This window comes from Pseudophryne corroboree, chromosome 2 (assembly GCF_028390025.1).
Source record: "Pseudophryne corroboree isolate aPseCor3 chromosome 2, aPseCor3.hap2, whole genome shotgun sequence".
NCBI lineage: Eukaryota > Metazoa > Chordata > Amphibia > Anura > Myobatrachidae > Pseudophryne > Pseudophryne corroboree.
The window spans coordinates 334,949,744-334,973,136 of record NC_086445.1 but is presented as its reverse complement, the minus strand read 5'-3'; positions in this window follow the sequence as shown (position 1 = coordinate 334,973,136).

Genomic DNA, 23,393 nt, shown 5'->3' with positions numbered 1-23,393 from the left:
CCCACAAGAATCCGACAGCAGGATGATGACATTTTGCCTTGATGTGGGATACAAGTCTGGCTGGAAATCCCATGCTGGACTCAAATTGGGAAGTTCAGGTGGGTCACATTCTGCAACCGGACACATATCTCTAATATTTCTATCTATCTATCTATCTATCTATCTATCTATCTATCTATCTATCTATCTATCTATCTATCTATCTTTATACATCTCACTCATTGATTCCTAACAAGGTACTGTGTGGTCTCATTCAAATAAGCTGAAAGCAGCCTTAGCATAATGTCCCAAAGGAGGCACTCCAAATAAAGGGGCTGATTTAGACCTGATCGCTGCTATTCGTTTTTGCACAGCGGGTGATCAAAACTTCTGTTTGTGCAGCTCTACTGCACATGCGATCGCACACCTGCACATTGAATACCCCCTCCCCCTGTAGGCGGTGATTACATGATCGCACGGATGCAAAAATGCACCCTAATGTTCAGGTCTGAATTATCTCCAAAGAATGGAGACAAGAAGTCTTGCAAAGTTTCAGAGCATTTATGCTTGATAAAAGAGCAGGACTTCTTGTCTCCTCTGTCTTCTTTATTTGGAGTGCTGCCTTTGGGACATGATATATATATTTTTATATACTGTAGATATATATATATATATATATATATATCTAATACCCACAAGGTCTGACACTCCTATTAGTGCACCATGTCTGCTTGCCATGCTTTGGGCATGGTGCCTCGCTCCGCTACCTCTGCGCTCGGCACAGGTTACTATTTCCAATCATAGTCCACGTGGATCATTAAGTATGAAAAAGTTTAAAAGTAGAAAAAAAAGTGAAAAACTCATGTCGACCTTTTGACCTGTAGACCTAGAACATGTCGACCTAGAAACCCTGTCAACCAAGTTACTGTCAACCAATAGTGGTCGACCTAGACATTGTCGACCTAAGTGCAGTCAACCTAGAGACTGGATACTGATAGATAGATAGATAGATAGATAGATAGATAGATAGATAGATAGATAGATAGATAGATACCTTCAGTTGCATAAACTGCGTGTTTGTATTCCAGTGGGTACAAAAATATGTGAATTTGCAGCTCTGCCATTTTGTAACTAACAACAATCTCCCACCACGAGAGTGCAGAATCTGCAGTTAACCACATTGTGCAATGGCATACGGTGTGCAGGATGTAATGAAGACCGAGTTTGGCAGCCGTTCAGATTGCCGGCTGAATTCGGACCTTTTTTGAAAAGGACAATCATGTACAAGGCATGCTTTAGCCCTGTACATGATTGCCCTTTAAAAAAACATCAAAGTTTGGTCAGCATCCCGCACAGCTGCCAAACTTGGACTTCATTACATCCTGGCCCATATCTGCATTGCGCAAGGAACATGTCCATGAAGTCATCAGCCTTAATTATCAAAACTTCCTTGCTTTTTTCAAGTTTGTGTAGAAGAGGTACAACAGTTTTCTTAAATCTTAAAATATTTATAAGTGCCAATTGGTTTGTCTGCATAAAACAAAAATACAGATGGAGCCCCGAATGGCTGCATTGCAGATGGGGAGCGCGCACCTGACCTCACTGGCATAAAGAGACGCTCCCATTTACTTTGAATGAGGCTTGTGCGCGTCTATGATGCCTGCATGTACCATTTGTTCCCGGAAGTGCGCCTCACCAGGCCCACTGAGTCGCAGACGGAGCCATGATTAGTATGGCTCCATCTATAGTATAACAGTTTCAGGGCTTCTTAGAGCCTTGTGGTAAGGGTGCAAATATAAATGTTCATTTAAATGTATGCACCCTGACCACAGGGCTCTGAGAAGCTCAAAATGTTGTGGCCATAAGTTTATAACAAATACTGTAAAATATTTTTACGAATCCTGAGAATGTTGGGCTAGGTTTTTTTCTGTACCTGCAGCCAGCAGGCATACGATTTGGAGTTTATGTATTTGCATGGGTGGATTGGGGTGGAAAATCAGCCCAGGACATTTAAGGAAGCAGTCCTAATGGGGGCAGGGTCTGCTGTGGGGGGTGGGATCCCTCCTCACAAGGCCTGTTTATATATTGGATACAGTTGTGGCCCTCCTTGCTATGCTGTTGGAAGGGGGGCTAGGTTTACCCTGCGGGGAGAGGAGTTAGGGTAAGGCAACACCGGGGAGGGTTAGGGTTAGGCTGTGGGGGGGGGGGTTAGGTTTAGGCTGTGGGGATAAGGGTTAGGTTTAGGTAACACCAGGGAGGGTTAGGGTTAAGCTGTGGGGGGAGTTAGGTTTAGGCTGTGAGGATAAGGGTTAGGTTTAGGCAACACCAGGGAGGATTATGGAATAGGTTGCAGGGGGGGTTATGTTTAGGCTGCAGTAAGGGAGAGTTAGAGGGTGAGGAGTAGTATGCTGACCAACCACTGTTGGGATTCTAAACAACGGGATGCCACAGTCAGGATTCTGACCAATGGCATCCTGACCGCTGACATTTCAGCCCCAACCCAATAGCATATGTCCCTGGATTGGATGGGTACTATATCTAGGAGGTACAGTAGTATAGACAGTGTAACTTGGGGTGGTACTGTGTCAATGGGGTAGGGTGGGCAGTGCATGTTCCTGGAGCCAGGGGATAGGGTGGTTAGTGTATGTCCCTGGCCTAGGGGGGTACTGTATGTCTGGGGAGCTGTGGGGGGTAATATCTTGGCTGGAGGCCACTAGGTAGGGTGGGTCACAGGTATGTGTATGTTCTGGAGGTGGAGGTTGTAGTCAGTTTGGGTACTATACTGTGAGGCCAGGGGGTAGGGCTGGTTAGCCTGTTTCCCCACTGGTGCCAGCACCTGGACCAACAGCTCCATCCACGCTACTGCTAACTTCTAATTTTAACATTTGAGCAATTATTGTTGACTCACTTGAGGGAACAATTTGCAATTTGCTATTCAAACAAATAGATCAGTTGTGGATGCAGTTAATATGGAGTTGTATTATAATCTACAACCTCTCAATAAGCCAAGTACATATGTTATGGTCCTGTTTATCTAACTTTACTCGCCATTCAACATGATCATTCCACATTTGTTATTTCATAATTGGTTAGTTTAGGGGTTCTGATGGCAACTTACCATTGGATTGTACATTTTTTGGTGGACAGGAGTCAGCAGGTGAGATTAGGGTAGTTTATACTGTATCTATGGTTCGGACTACTACTATCAAGGCTCCCCAAGGATGTGTTCTATCCCCATTTCTTTTTTCGTTCTACACAAATGTCTGCAGCTTGAGTGATCCATTTGTTAAGATCCAGAAATTTGCAGATGACACCACGATTATTGGTCTCATCAGAGATGGTGAGGAGTCTGCATACAGAAGGGAGATTAAGTGATTGGAATACTGGTGCAGGCAGAACACTTTAGAGCTAAAGCAATCTAAATCAGTGGAAATGATAGTGGATTTTAGGAGGCATACTTTTGTAGTGTCTCCGATTACTATAAATGATTGTGTGGTGTCTGTGGTGGAATCCTTCCGGTTTCTGGGGTTTGTTATCTCCAGGGACCTGAAATGGGATTCCAACACAGACACTATTGTTAAGAAAGCACAGCAAAGGCTTTATTTCCTGTGACAGTTAAGGAAGTTTAACTTGCCAAAGGAATTATTGATCCTTTTTTACACGGCAGTGATCCAATCTGTCCTTTTCTAACCCTTAATTGTGTGGTTTGGAGCAGCTACAAAGCAGGTGAAAGTAGAATCCAAAGGGTGATAAAAGCTGTGTGAAATATTATTGGCACTGATCTTCCCTCTATACAGGATCTATGGGCTTAATTCTGTAAGGATTGCAAATTCTGCTAATTAGCAGAATTTACAATCCTTCTGTTCACATACTGGGGGCCGCCCATGACAGGGCAAGGCCACCCAGCATACTGACCGCTGCCTCCATCCCCTTCAACAAGCAGAAATTGCAATCACATCGCAATTTCTGCTTGTTAGCAGAAATTAAGGATGCCTCCTGCTGGTGCATCTTGGATGCACCCGCAAGAGGCCCTCTGCCATGTTTCCGATTATGGTGGCTGCGTGTGACATCATGCAGCCACTGCAATCACGCCCCCACCATGCTCCCGTTCGCGCTGCACCTCCCCCATTTGTCGACCTCGCCCCGCAACGCTCCGCCTAGGAAAGAAAGCATTGCAGCCCACCTGCCCTGCAACCGCCTATGCCTGATTGAAAGGTAGAGGCAATCACATTTTCTGCATCCCCCCCGCATAAGGGGGGTCATTCCAAGTTGTTCGCTCGCAAGCCGTTTTTAGCAGCTTTGCACACGCTAAGCCTACGCCTACTGGGAGTGAATCTTAGCTTCTTAAAATTGCGAACGATGTATTCGCAATATTGCGATTACACACCTCGTAGCAGTTTCTGAGTAACTTCAACCTTAGTCGGCATCTGCGATCAGTTCAGTGCTTGTCGTTCCTGGTTTGACGTCACAAACACACCCAGCGTTCGCCCAGACACTCCCCAGTTTCTCCGGCCACTCCTGCGTTTTTTCCGGAAACGGTAGCGTTTCTTCCCACACGCCAATAAAACGGCCTGTTTCCGCCCAGTAACACCCATTTCCTGTCAATCACACTACGATCGCCAGAACGATGAAAAAGCCGTGAGTAAAAATCCTAACAGCATAGCAAATTTACTTGGCGCAGTCGCAGTGCGGACATTGCGCATGCGCATTAAGCGGAAAATCGCTGCGATGCGATAAAACTTACCGAGCGAACAACTCGGAATGACCCCCAAAATGCGGGCATTTGCGCAGGACAGGCGCATGTTTTTTTTTTTTTTTTGCAGTTGGATCACACACTGCGATCCAACCTGAATTAGCTCCTATATTTGTTATGAGCTGGTAGACGGGCAAGAAATATTGTGGCAAATGCACAGTTACTCACTCAGGTCATGTCCAGATCCAATTGCTTCCATCAGGGAGGCAATATAAATCATGTCGGGTTAAAACTTCAAGACATTTGAATAGGTTTTTCCACAGGCGGTATCTCTGTTAAACGATTGAGATGGGGATGCAACTTCTTGACAACAATTTATTCTATTTTAGAGGCTTATTTATTGATGAATGTTGGTTGGCTGTTGTGTTCATTGATGTCTTTGTTTATGTTTCTTGTTTTAAGTAGAGATGTGCGGCGGGCACTTTTCATGTTTTGTGTTTTGGTTTTGATTCTGGTTCCATGCTCGTGTTTTGGATCTGGATTAATTTTGCCAAAACCAACCTTTTGTGTTTTGGTTTTGGTTTTTGATCTGGATGATTTTTGGAAAAAAAAAAAAAACAGCTAAAATCACAGAATGTGGGGGTTATTTTGTTCCTACGGTATTATTCACCTCAATAACATTCATTTCCACTTGCTTCCAGTCTACTCTGAACACCTCACACATCACAATATTGTTTTTAGGCCAAAAGGTTGCACCGAGGTGGCTGTATGATCAAGCTAAGCGACACAAGTGGGTGGTACAAACACCTGGCCCATCTAGGAGAGGCACTGCAGTGGCAGACAGGATGGCAGATTTAAAAAATAGGCCCCAAACAGCACATGATGCAAAGAACAAAAAGAGGTACAATGAGGTAGCTGTATGACTAAGCTAAGCAACACACGTGTGCGGCACAAACACCTGACCCATCTAGGAGTGGCACTGCAGTGGCAGACAGGATGGCACTTAAAAAAAACTAGTCCCCAAACAGCACATAATGCAAAGAAAAAAAGAGATGCAATATGAACTTGTCCTTGGGCCCTCCCACCCACCCTTATGTTGTATAAACAGGAGATGCACACTTTAAGAAACCAATCATTTCAGCAAAAAGGTCTGCCACACGACTGTGGCTGAAAGGATTGGTTTGTTTGGGTCCCCAACAAAAAAGAAGCAATCAATCTCTCCTTGCACAAACTAGCTCTATGGAGGCAAGATGTCGACCTCATCCTCAAATTCCTCAGCCCATCTGCATCTCACTTCATCCAGCATAGTATTAGAAGCCTCAGCATGATAGCTCCTCTTGATATCTTTAGTAATAGGATGTGCAGTCCAGGTACCCCCCTTTTTCCACTATATTTGTGTATATATTGTACACTGGAAGGCAAGACTTTCTTCCTCTGGTATTAGCACTCCTCCCTTTCACCCTCAGGTGTTTTAATTAGCTGGGTTCCTGCATTTCAGATCACATTGATAAGTCCCTATTAAGAGGTAAGTCCTGAAAAAATTTATAGAATGTGTTGGCATTAGGAATGTTAGGGACCCATGTGATGAAGTCACCTTGCCACAGTACATGGGCCCGCATATTTGCGAAAATGTGTGCTAAGAACTTCAATTATACTCCATGTTAATTGTGAGGGTTTATTTCAATTATTTTTATTATCAGTGTTCTTAGTGCTAAGAGTGTGCATCTGCATCTCTCTTCCAAACAGCACATCATGCAAAGACGTAAAAGAGGTGCAATGAGGTAGCTGTATGACTAAGCTAAGCGACACAACTGTGTGGCACAAACACCTGGCCTATCTAGGGTTGGCACTGCAGTCCCACTGCACTAATGGTGGATACCGTACGCACGTCTAGCACCAACATAGCTGTCAAGGCCTTAGTTATCTGCTTTGCAACTGGATGACTGCTGTCATATTTCATCTTCCTCACAAAGGACTGTTGGACAGTCAATTACTTAGTTGAAGTAGTACAAGTCGTCTTCCGACTCCCCCTCTGGGATGACAATCGACTCCCGGCAGCAACAACAGCAGCGTCAGCAGCAGCAGGAGGAAGTGGTTCTTGATCTTTCCCTATTCTGTCCTCCAAATTTTTGTTCTCCTTTATTTTTCTGGAGTTATATTACAAAATGCAGCAAAGGAGAGCTTATCTCTACACCACACAGGGCAAACCCTGTAAAAATTATTTGGATTAAATATTAATAACCCCTTTATTTGGAATAAATAATATATAGCACTGGACAGCACCACTGAACTTATATGGCAGCACCACTGGACTGGAATTATACAGCAGTACCACTGGACTGGATTTACACGACAGTATTAGTGGAATTATACGGCAGTATCACTGGAATTATACGGCAGTACCACTGGATTTATCCAGCAGTACCACTGTACTGGATTTATACGCAAGTACCATTGGAATTATATGGCAGTATCACTGAAATTATATGGCAGTATCACTGGAATTATATGGCAGTACCACTGGACTGGATTTATATGGCAGTACTACTGAACATATACGGCAGTACTACTGGACATATACGGCAGTACCACTGGACATATACAGCAGTATCACTGTACATACTGTATATGGCAGTATCATTGTACTGGATTTATACGCCAGTACCTCTGGATTTATATGGCAGTACCACTGGACATATACGGCAGTATCACTGGAATTTTATGGCAGTACCACTAGACATATATGGCAGTATCACTAGACTGGATTTATATGACAGTACCACTGGACATATACGACAGTACCACTGGACATATACGGCAGAATCACTGGACAAATACAGCAGTATCACTGGACTGGATTTATTTAAGCAGTACCACTGGACATATACAGCAGTATCACTGGAATTATATGGCAGTAACACTGGACATATACAGCAGTATCCCAATATTTATACTGCAGGATCACTGGACTTATACGGCAGTATCACTGGACATATACGGCAGTATCACTGGACTGGATTTATATGCCAGTACCAATGTATTTATACGACAGTACCACTGGACATATACTTCAGTATCACTGGAATTATATGGCAGAATAACTGGACATATACGGCAGTATTACTGGATTTATACGGCAGTGCCACTGGACATTTACTGCAGTATCACTGGACTAATACGGCAGTATCACTGATTGGATTTATACGCCAGTACCACTGGATTTATATGGCAGTATCACTGGACTGGATTCACACGGCAGTACCACTGGACATATACGGCAGTATCACTGGACTGGATTTATATGCCAGTATCACTGGATTTATATGGCAGTATCACTGGAATTATATGGCAGTACTACTGGACATATACAGCAGTATCACTGGATTTATACAGCAGTACCACTGGACATATACGGCAGTATCACTGGACATATACGGCAGTATCACTGGACTGGATTTATATGCCAGTACCACTGTTTTTTTATGGCAGTGTCACTGGACATATATGGCAGTATCACTGGACATATACGGCAGTACCACTGGACTTATACAGCAGCACAGGTACACCACCACTGAACTGATGCAGGATAACACAGCACCACTGCAATGGACTGGACTTATACAGCAGCACTGGACATATGGCAGCAGAGGACACCACAACTGTGACTGGACTGATGCAGCACAAGACACCACCACTGGACTGATGCAGCACCACACAGCACCACTGGACATATGGCAGGAGAGGACACCACCACTGTGACTAGACTGATGCAGCACAAGACACTACCACTGTGCTGATGCAGGACAATACAGCACCACTGCACTGGGCATATGGCAGCAGAGGACACCACCACTGTGACTGGATTTATGCAGCATAAGACACTATACTGGACTGAGCAGCACAAGACAGCACTGGAATCGCCAAACCAGTTCCTCTCCCGCAGAGACACTGAGGACGGAGACACATCCTCCCGCTACACTCTCTAATGCCGGAGTGAAAATGGCGGTGACGCGCGGCTCTTTTTATGTTATCCAAAACTCGTGAGAATCCGACAGCAGGTTGATGATGTTTTGCCTCATTCTGGTTTCCGATTTGGGCAGGAAAACTCTATCCGGGCTCGGGTAGTGAAGTTCTGGGGGTTTGTGCTCAGAGAACCGAATCCGCTCATCCCTAGTTTAAAGAGATGCGGTTTAGCAGGAATAAGTCCTTGTATATGTTTTTTGTACTTAGTCAATAAATTTGATTCTGAGTCTAACAGAGCATCCTATTCTGATTCATCAGAGCATTTGAAAAATGCTCTATATTGATTTAGAGTATCTAGGACTTCGCATAAGGTCTAACTATTATGAATTTCATGTATATATTGTGGAGCAACTACTGATATTTTTTTTATCTATTTGTTGCAGTATTGTTGAGGATAGGAGTGAGGAATTGAGGAAAGCAAAATACTGTGTACTGTTTTCTCACCTTTACACCCTATTCCTTAATTCTGACACTAGTAGAAACAGTTGTGGGGTAGGCTTTGTATAATTTTTTCATAGCTGCAAGATTGTGTTTGAAAACCTCACAAATTTGAATTACAGTACTACTGCTATATGCTTTTTAAGAAATGCCTACAGTAAATATTTTAAATGAATCTAAAAAAAAAATCAGTAGTCAACTGCAGCCACTTACAAGAAAAGATCAGTGGGTAGTTCCTGTGACAGTGCTTTACAACATAACTTTTCAGTAAGCATTGATAATATATGTGGTTAAATGCACGTTACTGTGTTTTGTTACTTACACAGCGGCTCAGTAATTCAAAAGTGAATGTGCATTAGAAATAACAATATACAGTAAGTTGAAGAGTGTGATTATCACCTCAGCCCTGATAAATTTACTGTTTTTACAGTACTCTGAGACAACTAAGTTTTTGTTGTTTTTGTCATACAGTTAGTGATAGACCTTGACAGACCCATCTATAAAGTGATACATTATTATTATTATTATTATTATTATTATTACATTTTATTTATAAGACGCCACATGTGTTTCGCAGCGCCGTACAAAGGACAGTACAGGGAGACAAAACATAGCATTACAGTAAATAAATAACAGAAATAGAGTACAGGTACCAGAGCACCACACGTTCTCAAGACATAATACAGCTAAGATGTAAGTATTGATGAATTGATCATCGTACTACTAGAGGCTGGTGGCCATAGATGGAGATGAGCCTTTACTAGCAGGATAAAGATGGTCGTTGAGTAGGGGAGAGCTGCGAGTGAAATGTGTCGAGACGAGGGCTAAGATAACAAGAGGAAAGAGGGCCCTGCTCTGAAGAGCTAACAATCTAGTGGGGAGGGGCGACAGACAGATGACAAGAGGTGCAGGCAAGTGGGAGGTAGCCTGATGGCAGTATGCAAGCAAAGCTGAGATGTTCACGGCATGAGGCAGGGGGGTGGAGGCGCAGCTTCAGCACTGTGTTATGCATCGGGAGGGTATGCTTTGATGAATAGGTGGGTTTTTAGTGCCCGTTTGAAGCTTTGCAAGGTCGGGGAGAGTCTAATGGAGCGGGGGAGTGCGTTCCACTGAAGGGGTGCAGCACGGGCAAAATCCTGAACTCGTGCATGGGAAGCAGTGACCAGGGCGGTGGAGAGGCGACGGTCATTAGTCGACCGTAGGGGGCGGGAGGGAGTATGAAGGGAAAGGAGGTTGGAGATGTTGGGAGCAGTGGAATTAGAGATGGCCTTGTATGTGAGGGTGAGGAGTTTGGAGAGGATTCGGTAGGGGAATGGGAGCCAGTGTAGATTTTGTCGAAGGGGAGTGGCAGATGTGGTGCGGCGGGAGAGGAAGATAAGCCTAGCTGCGGAGTTCAGGACAGATTGGAGGTGAGCAAGATGGGAGCAAGCGAGGCCAGTGAGAAGGACATTGTAGTAGTCAAGTCGTGAGATGACCAGTGAGTGGATGATGAGTTTAGTTGCACTCTGGGAGAGATATGGCCTGATACGAGCAATGTTGCGTAGCTGGAAACGACAGGATTGTGCCAGACCTTGTATGTGGGGTGTAAAGGAGAGAGAGGAGTCAAGAGTGACGCCCAAGCAGCGGAGTTGGGGAACGGGGGAGATGGTGGTGTTGTCAACAATGATGGAGATATTGGTTGGGGGTGTTGCTCTGGATGGGGGGAAGATGATGAGTTCAGTTTTGTCCATATTATTAGCAAAATAGATGGTAAACAGAATAGTGCACAACTTCTATATCACTGCACAACTAGTACTCAAATTGGGGTATGCCAACGTGTCTGTGGGGCCAATTTTGTGTGTTGCCATGTGACCTCACACCCCATATAACAGGCAGCCCACCACACTCATTTCACTGCATTGTCCCAATTCATTCTGTTATTCCATCTCTGCTGTACAGCACCTCTTCCATCCAGTGATGCTGCTATGACTAAACAGTATGTTATACCTCTTGTGCTGCCCATTTCAGGCCACTTCTACCAAATTTTACAGCGCCATATTTAGTTCCCAAACTGCCCCTGGTCTCAGACACATCTTCAGCAAAGACGCAAGGAAAGCAGCAATTGCGTACAATCAGACCATGTGACGAGCGATCCTGCCCCCCTCAAAAGACCCCACCCCCTCATCAGACTGCACCCCCATGAGGGCTGTTTTCTTAAATGTCCTGGGCTTGTTTTCCATCACAATCCACTCCTGCTGTGACAGGGAGGAGGATGGAGATGGACTGAGCTGCCACCTATCCCGGGCATAATAAGGGTTGAAAGCTCCCAGTGGGGAGATACCTGTGTGAGAGCTGCAGCTGTGACTGAGGTATGTGCCCCAGGCTCATTCCTGTACCAGATGTAATGCTTTAGGAAGGGACCAGGGGAATTTTGCTTCTCATCCTGGGGAACTACAACTGTGGGCATAGTGTAAGGGGCACTATAACTGTGGATGTAATATGTCAGGGGCACTACTAAGGTGAGCATAATGTTTAAGGGGCACTACTACAATGGGCATAATGTATAAGGAGCAATACTACGGTGCCACTAAAGAAGACCACCCCCCAAATGGTGAAACACCTGTATGGTCCTGTTATGGAGGGTTAGAACATATCTAACTGTCCTCCTCATTGGTACCAAGCCCATCTGTGGACTCCAGATACCTTTTTCATTTCACTTCCACTCTAGATATTATGGGTCTCCCATAACAATTGTCTGCAATATCCTATTAGGGCACCAGACTGTTTAGAGGATTTTGTACCTACATACATATCCACTTAACTATTCTAGGGATACCTCTATCACCCGGGATTTCTCCCCCAGAGTATAATGTATATTACACACTCTGAGGCAGCGGCATCATAGTGACATGTTCACTCCACACTATTCTCATACATTTACATACAGGCACTCTCATTGTGTATATTTTCACTGATAGTGGTCTTCAATGCTATTGTAACCAACACACTTCTGTGTGAAGATCACAACAGCAGATGTCTAATTTTCTATACTACACATCCCTGTGACACACTTCAGCAGTTCCGCTCACATATCATCAACTGTTTTGCATATGATATGAAGTAACAGCCTGCAGTGTACGACCAGTGGGATAACTTACTATATCTGTATATCTGATCAGACTGATATCTATACTTATCCTTCTCCGTGTGCAGTACCCACATATCTATGTTTTACACATCCTGCATATGAATACAGCCACACTACACAGCAATCATACCATATGCTTTTGAAAATCTTTATACATGTATGCCTGATGCATTGACCTGAATTTTCATGTATGTACTGTATATATTGTGGTGTTTTCTCTATATATGAGCACACACACTCTATATATGGGCACACACACTATATGAATATGCAGATATCTGTGGAAGTCATAGCCATATTAGTAGGTTAAGTTAACACATTGTGTACCTGAATACAATCCACTTAGAAGGGAGACTATCACCTTGGTGCTGAATTTACAAACTAATTTAGGAATTTACCTACAAATATTATCTAGTATCAAAAATATAAATTCTACATTGGGTTATAGAGTGGGAAAGATCCCTAATTTTTCCACTCTAGGAATTTGTGCATACAATTGACCCAGCCTGATTGGTATCAAGAAGATGTGGCTCAAGGAAATGTGATATTCCTTACATTTTTTTAAGCAAATAAATACTCTACCTAGCCATATTTGCTATAGTATTACTGTGGCCAGGGGCCCTGTATTTTGCACAAGGTGTGTACACTGATTTTATTTTTTCAACCTTCTGGTTAATTCTTTTGTTAAACATCTGTGTGCAACACCATTTTACTATGTTTGTGTGTATGTGTGTAGTTTGTATGTGTCTGTTTCGTAGGGAAATTATACCCCTTTTTTAATGACATTATTTATTAATAGCTAAGTTTTATACTTGATAGTGGGTTTGTGCCCCCAGCAAGAGAGTACTTTTCTTTCCTCCATTCCTGCCTATACACAAACATTACTCTCAGGGGAGCACCTCCTTGTTACAGAATTATCCTTGATTAGGATCTATTCATCCTTATTTGGAGCTACCCACTACACATTTTCTTTCTTCTACACTTTGTTACTGAACCAGTGCTCCGGTCCCTATCCCCCTCCCTTTACCCTGTATACTAAACTAAAACTCCCAGCAGTGAGCATGTCTATTTTTTTGTCTCATTTGTTTGATTTGGACCTTATTCAGCTTGGACCGATATTGAGACAGAAATTGTGATGCATATGCAAAAATTGAGTACTATTGACAGTTGCAGACGACCCAGGGCGACTGATAATGAGAATGCCGTAGCACCGGGCATCATGTTTTCAATCGCAGCTGACATCAGTTGCAGTCCCTGAAAATTGCTATGGCATGCTCACATTTTCCCAAGAAATCCCCACGTGCCCAGGGCCAGTGCTAGGGTGTTCGGCGACCCCTGCAAACTATAAATTTGTGCCCTCCCATACTTTACAAAGGGACATTGCACATAATGCCCCCTGTACAAGTGACGCTTGTATACATAATGCTCCCTGTGGTAGTGCCGCTTATACACACAATGAACCTTGTAGTAGTGCCGCTTATACACAACTCCCCCTGTAGTAGTGATGCTTACACACGTAACACCCCCTATACCATTAACACTTACACGTAATGCTCCCTCACCAGTGATGCTTACACACGTAATGCCCTATGTAGCAGTGATGTTATACAGGTACTGCCCCCTGTACCTGTGATTCTTACACTCTCAATGCCTCCTGTACCAGTGATGCTTACACACGTACTGCCTTCTGTACCAGTGACGCTTACATGCATAACGCCCCTGTACCAGTGATGCTTACACATAATGCCCCCTGTACCAGTGACGCTTACACACCCAATGTCCCCTGTACCCAGGGCCGGATTAACAATGGGGCGGATGGAGCTGCAGCTCCAAGCCCCCCATTGAAAATAGGCCCATGGGATTCCCTGCAGCGTAGCCAGTGTTGACAGAACAAAAACTATTTTACTGTCACCACTGTGACTGACCAACAGCACAGGCCAGCACATGATTCTCCTGGCAGCCTGTCTGCTCGAATCACTGCCAGCAGTGCCAGTGCCCACTGAACACCCACCCCCAGCTGCCGATCACCTCAACACAGCCGCCGAAGCTCCGCCCCCTGGCCGCACTAAGCTCCGCCCCCGGCCTTTAGAAGCTGCATCACCAGTGTGGAACTCCCTGGTTGCTCTACGCTCTGCCCCCTGGAGGTGCTAAACTCCGCCTGCTGGCTACATTAAGCTCTGCCCCTGGCCATCAGAAGCAGTGTCACCAGTGTGGAATTCCCAGACTGCTCTAAGCTCCGCCCCTGACCACGCTAAGCTCCTCCCCCGGTCATCTGAAGCTGTGTCATGTGGGTGGGAGCCCCCTTGTGTTTAGCTCCACTCCCAATCACCCTAAACTCCACCCCTGTTCACCTGTGTCAGTCACCAATGTTGGAGCCCCCTGTTTGATCTATATAGCTCTGCACTGCCCACCCCACCCCTTACCCAGCCATCCAAAGAATCTATGGTTTGGTGTGACCCATTTGGACTACACCAGAACATCCCAGTACCTGATACCCTGGAGCCTGGACCAACTACAGCCTTGTATTTCTGCAACCCAGGATTAGTGAGTACTACTGTACACTGATTTTTCCCTACTTGGTTGTATCCCTGAAGTTTTTAAGAACACCAGGGCCTTATTCAGAGATGTATGTGACCTTGATGATTTATGTACATCTCTAGTGTTTGTGGGTCTCCACAGTGTGTGCTGCCACTGTACAGATTTACCCTGTGTGTGCTGTCATTGTATGCTGTAACCCTGTGTGTGCTGGAGCAGTGCGGTGTAACCCTGTGTGTGCTGTCATTGTATGCTGTAACCCTGTGTGTGCTGGAGCAGTGCGGTGTAACCCTGTGTGTGCTGTAGCAGTGCGGTGTAACCCTGTGTGTGCTGGAGCAGTGCGGTGTAACCCTGTTTGCTTGCACTCTATGGTGTGTGCAGTGTAATACCCCTTTTCCACTAGCGTAGCACGGGTCGCAGCCCCCTGCAGACAGCGCTCACCAACCCGGCAAAACATGATCTCCCAGCGCCGCCCTCCCTATGCACTGCCCGTTCACACTAGACAGCTAGCCGGGTTGAACCAGGGTAGGATTTGCCGGGGGACCCGTTTCCACTAAGGAAAAACACGGGTAAATGCGCGCCCCCGCACATTTACCCGTGTTTAAAAAAGCTAGTGGAAAAGGGGTATAACTGTGTGTACGGCCACTATATGGTGTGCCCTGTGTATATTATTACAGTATATTGGGTTTATGTGTATATACAGGAGGGTGTATGGGCGGGATGTAATAAGATGTTACGCTGCGCTAAGCTGCATTGCCTGGTGCTAATAGCCATCTTACCGCACCGAAGCCCCCACCCTTCGCCTCCTCCTCCCCCATCGCAGCGCAGCCGCCTCACCCCTCTCTCCTCCCCGGGAAGAGAGGACACCTGGGAGCAAACATCTCCTCCCTCCACAGCCTCCACCTTTCCCACTAGAGCCGCACACTCCCTGCACGGCGCTGGCTGCAGGCGGCAGTGAGTGAGCGAATAACACCGCCACCTGTGTGCTGTATCCTCTTACCGCTCCGAAGCATGTTAGAAATCCTCCTCAGCCTCCCAGCGCTGTCATTCTTTCCAAGCAGTTTCCGCATCACGTGATCCCTTTGTCTCCTGACTCCATTGGCTAGTGCATACAGTTCACGTGATGAGGAAACTGCTTTGAAAGAATGACAGCGCCTGGAGGCAGAGAGGATTCTAATATGCTTCGGAGCGGTAAGATAGCTATTATCGCAGCGCAATGCAGCTCAGCGTAGCATCTTAGTAAATTGCCGCCCTATGTATGTTTATTGGCGGGTAGTGAAGGTAATGGTTCCTGCTTGGTTAGGGTGCAGAGATCCAGGGACAGCAGCCGGGGATCACCTGTATGCTGCGGATAAGTTTTTTTTGTTTTTTGTGTGCTTCTGAAGTGCAGATTGCTGTGTTTAGTTAGTTACAGCACACAATGGGGGGAATTCAGTTAATATCGTGGGGTTGTAACTTCTTGGTTAAGTGCCCTGAGTTACCCAATCGCTCGCGTGGTAAACCTGCTAATAGCGGATTTCTACTCACAGCATCCCGAGGGAGCGAGCAAAAATCTGCATTAAGTACTGCCTTAAGGCTAGTTGCGGTGTTACTGTGTGATACTAGCATTGCCCAGGAGGTGCAGTTTACCGCAACTAAGCCCTGGGCATTAGTCGCTGTAAGATGCATCTCCTGAGTTAAATGCCGGATGTGATGCGTTCTATCGAATAGCTCCGGCACTTAACCTAGGCGCTACATCCGCACAATACTAATTGAATTTCCTTCAATGTGTATTTATTTAGTAGTAATATTTTATATACTAAAACAAAGCAGGTGCCCTCCAACCTAGTAAATATAGCAATGGGCCAGTAATACATGCAATACTCTAGAGGCAGCACTCTATGGAGACTAATTAGTACCACAACAATTGTAGACAGTGACCAGCGTTTGTGTTATTGTAGCATTTTGGTCAGGGTACACTGTGTAAACGCGTAGAGTATGTTTGACTGATGGCCGGGATCCCGGCGGTCAGCATACCGACGCCAGGATCCCGGCCGCCAGAATGCCGGCAGGGAGGCAAGCGCAACAAAGCCCCTTACGGGCTCGCTGCGCTCGCCACAGGTTTTATTCCCTCTCTGTGGGTGTCGTGGACACCCACGAGTGGGAATAGCCATTGGACCCCTGCCGGCATTCTGGCGCCCAGGATCCTGGCGTCGGTATGCTGATCACCGGGATGGTAACTACATCCCGTGTATATACAGAGGTGCAGCTGTGACTGAGATGCACTGTATCAGAAATGTCTGCTAAATATGCTAGACGTTCCTGGGCAGTGACTAGGAGGTGGCTATTAATGTACGCAAAAATGGTCTGTCTCATGGGTGTGTTGCATACATGATGCTAAAGTGTTTGCGCACACAGATGCTTCATAGCTCACACTGGAGCCCACACTCAGGGCCTAATTCAGACCTGATCGCTGTTGTACGAATTCGCAAGAAGGACGATTATCGATTGACTGCACATGCATACAGATTGTAATACGCACGTGCGAGGCCAAACTGCGACAGAATCCTGCGTCTTTTTTGATCGCTAGGCGTACGCAAGTTGATTGTCAGGAATTGGACGTGTGTGGGTGGTAACTGGCTGTTTTCTGGGAGTGTCAGGAAAAATACAGGCGTTCCCAAGCGTTTCCGGGGCAGATGTGTGACGTCGGCTCCGGCCCCGATCAGCCTGTGTGTGTCGCACTGTATGAGTAAGTCCTGGGCTACGCACAGACTGCATAGTATGGAAAAACCATTTGATGGTGAGTGAGTTGCGAACGGATTTGCAGCTGACTGGCATTTGCAAAGCTTTTAGCACGACGTACGCAGACTTGCACGGGGCAGGTATTCACTCTCCCTGGGCGGCGACTATCTGATAGCAAACCTCTGCAAATTCGCAGAGGAGTGATCAGGTCTGAGTTAAGCCCTGAGATGGAAAATCTGCACTCACCCAAAGACTGGTGCAAGTTTCCATGGTGCGACCAATAATGGTGTCTAAGCACCAGACAGGAAAGAGGAACTGCACCAAGCTGTATTACAGCATTTATAGACACTGACAGTGGGTGTCTCAGTCCTTGCACATTCGCACACATACTTATACACAAGGGAAGGGCTTTGTAGCGGCATATGCATAAAGTGCAGGTCACATATTCGCTTTATTTAATATTCTTTCATGTTTTCATGTTCTGTTCCTTGTACTTTGTTTAGAGCTAGATATTGGGAAATTAGCAATTTTCAGGTATATATTTCTGTCCAAGCACTCTAAATAAAAATATTATTAATAACCCATGGGGGGGGGGGGGAGGTGTTATTCAGTGATTAATAATATAACAGGTGGTGTGGGAAGGGAGATTCAGGTGGTTGAAGGCAGACGGTAGCTATGTATGCCACTAGCCAAACCCCCTGTGAAGACTACACCCCCACAACACTGGTCACACCCCATCAGTACTAACACCCCTGCCATGCTGATCACACCCGCTGCGGCATACACACAATAGGCCCTTCATAAATTTCAGCTCCAGGCCCATGTGGACCTTAATCTGGCACTGCCTGTACCAGTGATGCTTATACGTACCGCCCACTGTACCAGTGACACTTACACATAACGCTCCCTGTACCAGTGATGATTACACACATTATACCTCAGTCATACTCACACACACAGATACGCACACCACATACTGTACACACATACTGTACATACATTATACACATACACAGCCACACATACATACTGTATACAGTACACAGATACTGTATACACACACACTCACACTTTCAACCACTCTCCTTCCATCCACTTTCCTAAAGAAAGCTGGCTGGTCGGAGATGTAGCATTTTATCCTCCTGTGTTGCTACTGCAGTTTGAGCCTGGTCCCGTGTAGCTCCACTCCTTTTCCTATGTATCTCCACCCCCTTTTAGGTCCACACACTGCCTGTCACAGGGGAGGGAAGAGGAGGCTTCATGCTGCCGGGGGCCACTGCCTAGCAGAGTGCATTGTGCATTGTGCAGTAGTCGACAGCAGCAGGGACAGCAGCTCAGCACAGAGATGCAGAGCAGGGAGAGTGCCTCTCCAGCCTGGCGCCTCCCTGCTTTGCATCCATTTGCTGATGCAAAGGTGTGATCACATATGAATCAAACTGCAGGTCGCCCACGTGCAATGTGTTTGTAGCAGATGTGCAGTCGTCCGATAATTGTCCGTTTCCGACTTAGCAAAAATTGCAACTGTAGCAGGATAAGGCCTTAAGTGTTAAAGCTAGATGTGTATGCATTGCATTTGACCCAAAGAGGAATCAGCAAAGCCTCTCTGGCTTTAAAAGTCCCTATTATATATCAATATATGACTACCAAATGGCAGAAAGCAAAGCTTTCCACCACATGAAGAATTGTGCAGACACCAGCAACCTATGGGGATGTGGTAAACTGTAAGTTTAGTAGTGCCACAAAAGAATCCAGTGATTTCTCTGCTGTATCCTGCTTCTTAAATAGGAGGAAGCATGATAAACACTTTCTTCAAGAAAAAAAGTAACGGTTTTTATCACTGCTTTTTAAATAGACTTCTGTATTTGTACAAAATAATGTAATGAAGTGTCATATACACTAGAATTTAATTTTCACAGTAAATGTAAAATTTTAATTAAAATGCAAGTAAGCTAAATGTATATTCAATTAAATACAAACTTATGCAGGTGCTTTTCCTTTGAAAATTAAATATTTTCTGCAGAAGTGTAAATGGAAAATTCTATAAAACGATGAGAATGTAAAGCCATGGTTAGATAAGAAAGATAATACAGATGTATTGATAATAATGTACCATCAGAATGGAATCAACTGCGGATAGTCATCATTATCATTGTGTATTGTTTTGCCAGCACTCTAACTCTCATGAGAGATACATATTCCAAAAGGCTTATCTGTAGATACCTTCATATTTCCGCATGCAGCACTCATTCTACTGTATGTTTATTCTGTTCACTGTTATATTAACATGCTAGGCCATGCACTCACATTGACAAGAGGTAACTGTTGGAAATTAGAGATTTCTAAGCAAAGATTTTTTTTTGTACAGAAATCTTTTATTTCCAACTGATTCATTAACACACATTTTTGCATATTGCATTGCATTTTCATGCCATGTGCTTTAAGATTTGCATATTACATTATGTTTAAAGTCCTCACACTTTGACATATGCACTTTTTCCTGAATTTGACACCTCAATTTGTCAGGCAGATGACATTCATGCTGTAGCTTAACTGTAGTCAGTGGAGTTGGAATTGGAATTGGAATTTGGTTTTATTGTCATTAAATATTCAACATTTGAACAATCAATAAAATCTCGATGTAAGCAAAGACAAACATCACCAAATATGTATACCATAAAGGAACAATACCATAAAATATTTAAAAGAGGAACACAAGTAAACACATAGAGTTGTAGATGCTGCATTGGGGACTGTTCAGAGTAGTGACAATGCCCCCAATTCCGACACCCGCCTTGCGGATGCCAATGCCAAAAGCATCACCACTTTCCAAGTGAGAAACTTCAACTCTATCTTTTGTAGAGGCTCAAACCAATCCGATTGAAGCAACTGCAATACCACGTTAAGGTCCCATGGTTCCACTGGAGGCACGAATGGAGGCTGGATGTGCAGAACCCCTTTCACGAAGGTCTGAACCTCTGGAAGAGAGGCCAATTGTTTTTGGAAGAACACTGACAAGACCGAAATCTGGACCTTGATTGATCCCAATCGTAGGCCCGTCTCCACACCATCCTGCAAAAAATGGAGAAAACGTCCTAAGTGAAACTCTTCCATAGGAGCTTTCTTGGATTCACACCAAGACACATATTTTCTCCAAATACGGTTGTAATGTTTTGACGTTACTCCCTTTCTCGCCTGAATAAGGGTGGGGATGACCTCCTTAGGAATACCCTTCCTGGCTAGGCTACGGTGCTCAACAGCCATGCCGTAAAACATAACCGTGGTAAGTCTTGGTACACACAGGGCCCCTGCTGCAGCAGGTCCTCCCAAGGAGGAAGAGGCCGAGGATCTCCTATGAGTAACTGCTGAAGATCTGGGTACCAAGCCCTTCTTGGCCAGTCTGGGGCAATGAAGATTGCTCTAACCCTTGTCTTTCTTATGATCCTGAGTACTTTTGGGTTCAGCGGAAGTGGAGGAAAACATACACTGATGGAAACACCCACTGGGTCACCAGTGCATCCACTGCTACTGCTTGAGGGTCTCTCGACTTGGAACAGTATCTCTGAAGCTTCTTGTTGAGACGAGACACCATCATGTATATTTGAGGAACTCCCCAAATACTTGTCACCTCTGCGAAGACTTCTTGGTGGAGGCCCCACTCTCTTGGATGGAGATCGTGTCTGCTGAGGAAGTCTGCTTCCCAGTTGTCTACTCCCGGAATGAATATTGCCGACAGAGCTTGTAGATGTTTTTCTGCCCAGGGGAGGATTTTTGTCGCCATTGCCATTGCCGTTCTGCTTTTCTTTCCGCCCTGACTGTTTATGTATGCGACTGCTGTTACATTGTCTGTCTGGATCTGCACGGGACGGTCTTGAAGAACCGCTTGTTGAAGGCCGTTGTTAATGGCTCAAAGCTCCAGAATGTTTATGTGAAGGCAGGCTTCCTGTTGTGACCAATGTCTCTGGAAGTTTTCTCCCTGAGAGACTGCTCCCCAGCCTCGTAGACATGCATCCGTGGTTACTAGGACACAGTCCTGAATCCCGAACCTGCATCCCTCTAGCAGGTGAGAGCTGTGCAACCACCACAGGAGCGAAATCCTGGTTTTTGACTACAGGATTATCTTTCTGTGCATGTGTATGTGTGACCCTGACCGCTTGTCCAACAGGTCCCACTGGAATATTCCGGCATGGAACCTGCCAAACTGTATGGCCTCATAGGCCGCCACCATCTTCCCCAACAACTGAATGCACTGATGGATCAACACACTTGATGGTTTCAATATCTATTTTACCATTTTCTGGATTTCCAGAGCCTTTTTAAGTGGAAAAAATACTCTCTGAACTTCTGTGTCCAGAATCATCCTGAGGAAAGACAACCTTGTCGTCGGTTCCAACTGTGACTTTGGGTAATTTATGATCCACCCGTGTTGTTGGAGTATTGACAGGGAGAGGGATATGTTTTGTAATAACTGCTCCCTGGATCTCGCCTTTATCAGGAGGTCGTCCAGATAAGGGATTATATTGACTCCTTTCTGATGAAGGACCATCATCTCCGCCATCACCTTGCTGAATACCCTCGGCACTGTGGAGAGACCGAAAAGTAACGTCTGGAATTGGTAATGGCAATCCTGAATCGCGAATCTCAGATAAGCCTGGTGAGGAGGATAAATGGGAACATGCAGGTAAGCATCCTTTATGTCCACCGACACTAACTAGTCCCCCTCCTCCAGACTGGCAATCACCACCCAAAGTGATTCCATCTTGAACTTGAACGTTTTCAATAAGAAATTCAGATCTTTTAGATTTAAGATCGGTCTGACCGAGCCGTCTGGCTTCAGAACAACAAAGAGTCTTGAATAAAAACCCCGCCCTTGTTGTGACAACGGTACCAGGACTATAACCTGGTCTTGACATAATTTTTGGATTGCCGCTGTTTACTGCTTCTCTCTCTGGCGGAGAAGCTGGCAAGGTCGATTTAAAAAAGTGGCATGGGGGAACGTCTTGAAACTCTAGTTTGTATCCCTGGGATACTATTTGCAACACCCAGGGATACAGACCAGACAGAATCCAATCCTGGCTGAAGAGTTTGAGATATGCCCCCACCCGAGCGGCCTCCCGCAAGGGAGTTCCAGCGTCATGCTGGGGATTTGGCAGAATTAGCGGTAGACTTCTGCTCTTGGGAACCTGGAGCCAGTGTGGGCTTCTTTCCCCTTCCCCTACCTGCAAAGAAAGGGGAACCTCTTGCCTTTTTGTATTTATTGGGCCGAAAGGACTGCATTTGCGGGTGATAGGTCTTTTTCGCCGGTGCAGGCTCAGAGGGCAAAAATGTTGACTTACCTGCGGTAGCGGCCGAGACTAACGCTTCCAGGCCATCGCCAAATAAGGCCTCACGTTTCTTTTGGAATCTGCATCCGCGTTCCACTGGCAAATCCATAACGCCTGCCTAGCCGATACTGCCATGGTAGCAGCTTGTGAACTCAAGGGTCCAATATCCTTCATTGCTTCTAGCATGTAGGCTGCAGCGTCCTTGATATTCCCTAACTTAAGGAGTATCTCATCTTTATCAATCGTGTCAATTTCTGATGACACGCTTTCTGACCATTTTTCAATAGCGCGACTCACCCATGCGCAGGCAATAGTGGACCTGAGCAGTGTACCATTGGTAACATAAATGGATTTCAATGTCGTTTCCATTTTGTGGTCTGCCGACTCTTTAAGAGAAGCCGTGCCAGGAGCAGGGAGGATTACCTTCTTTGTTAACCTGGAAAGTGCACTGTCTAACACAGGGGGTGACTCCCATTTTTTCCTGTATTCAACCGGGAAAGGATAAGCTATGTGAATCCTTTTGGGAATACTAAATTTTTTATCAGGATTCACCCAC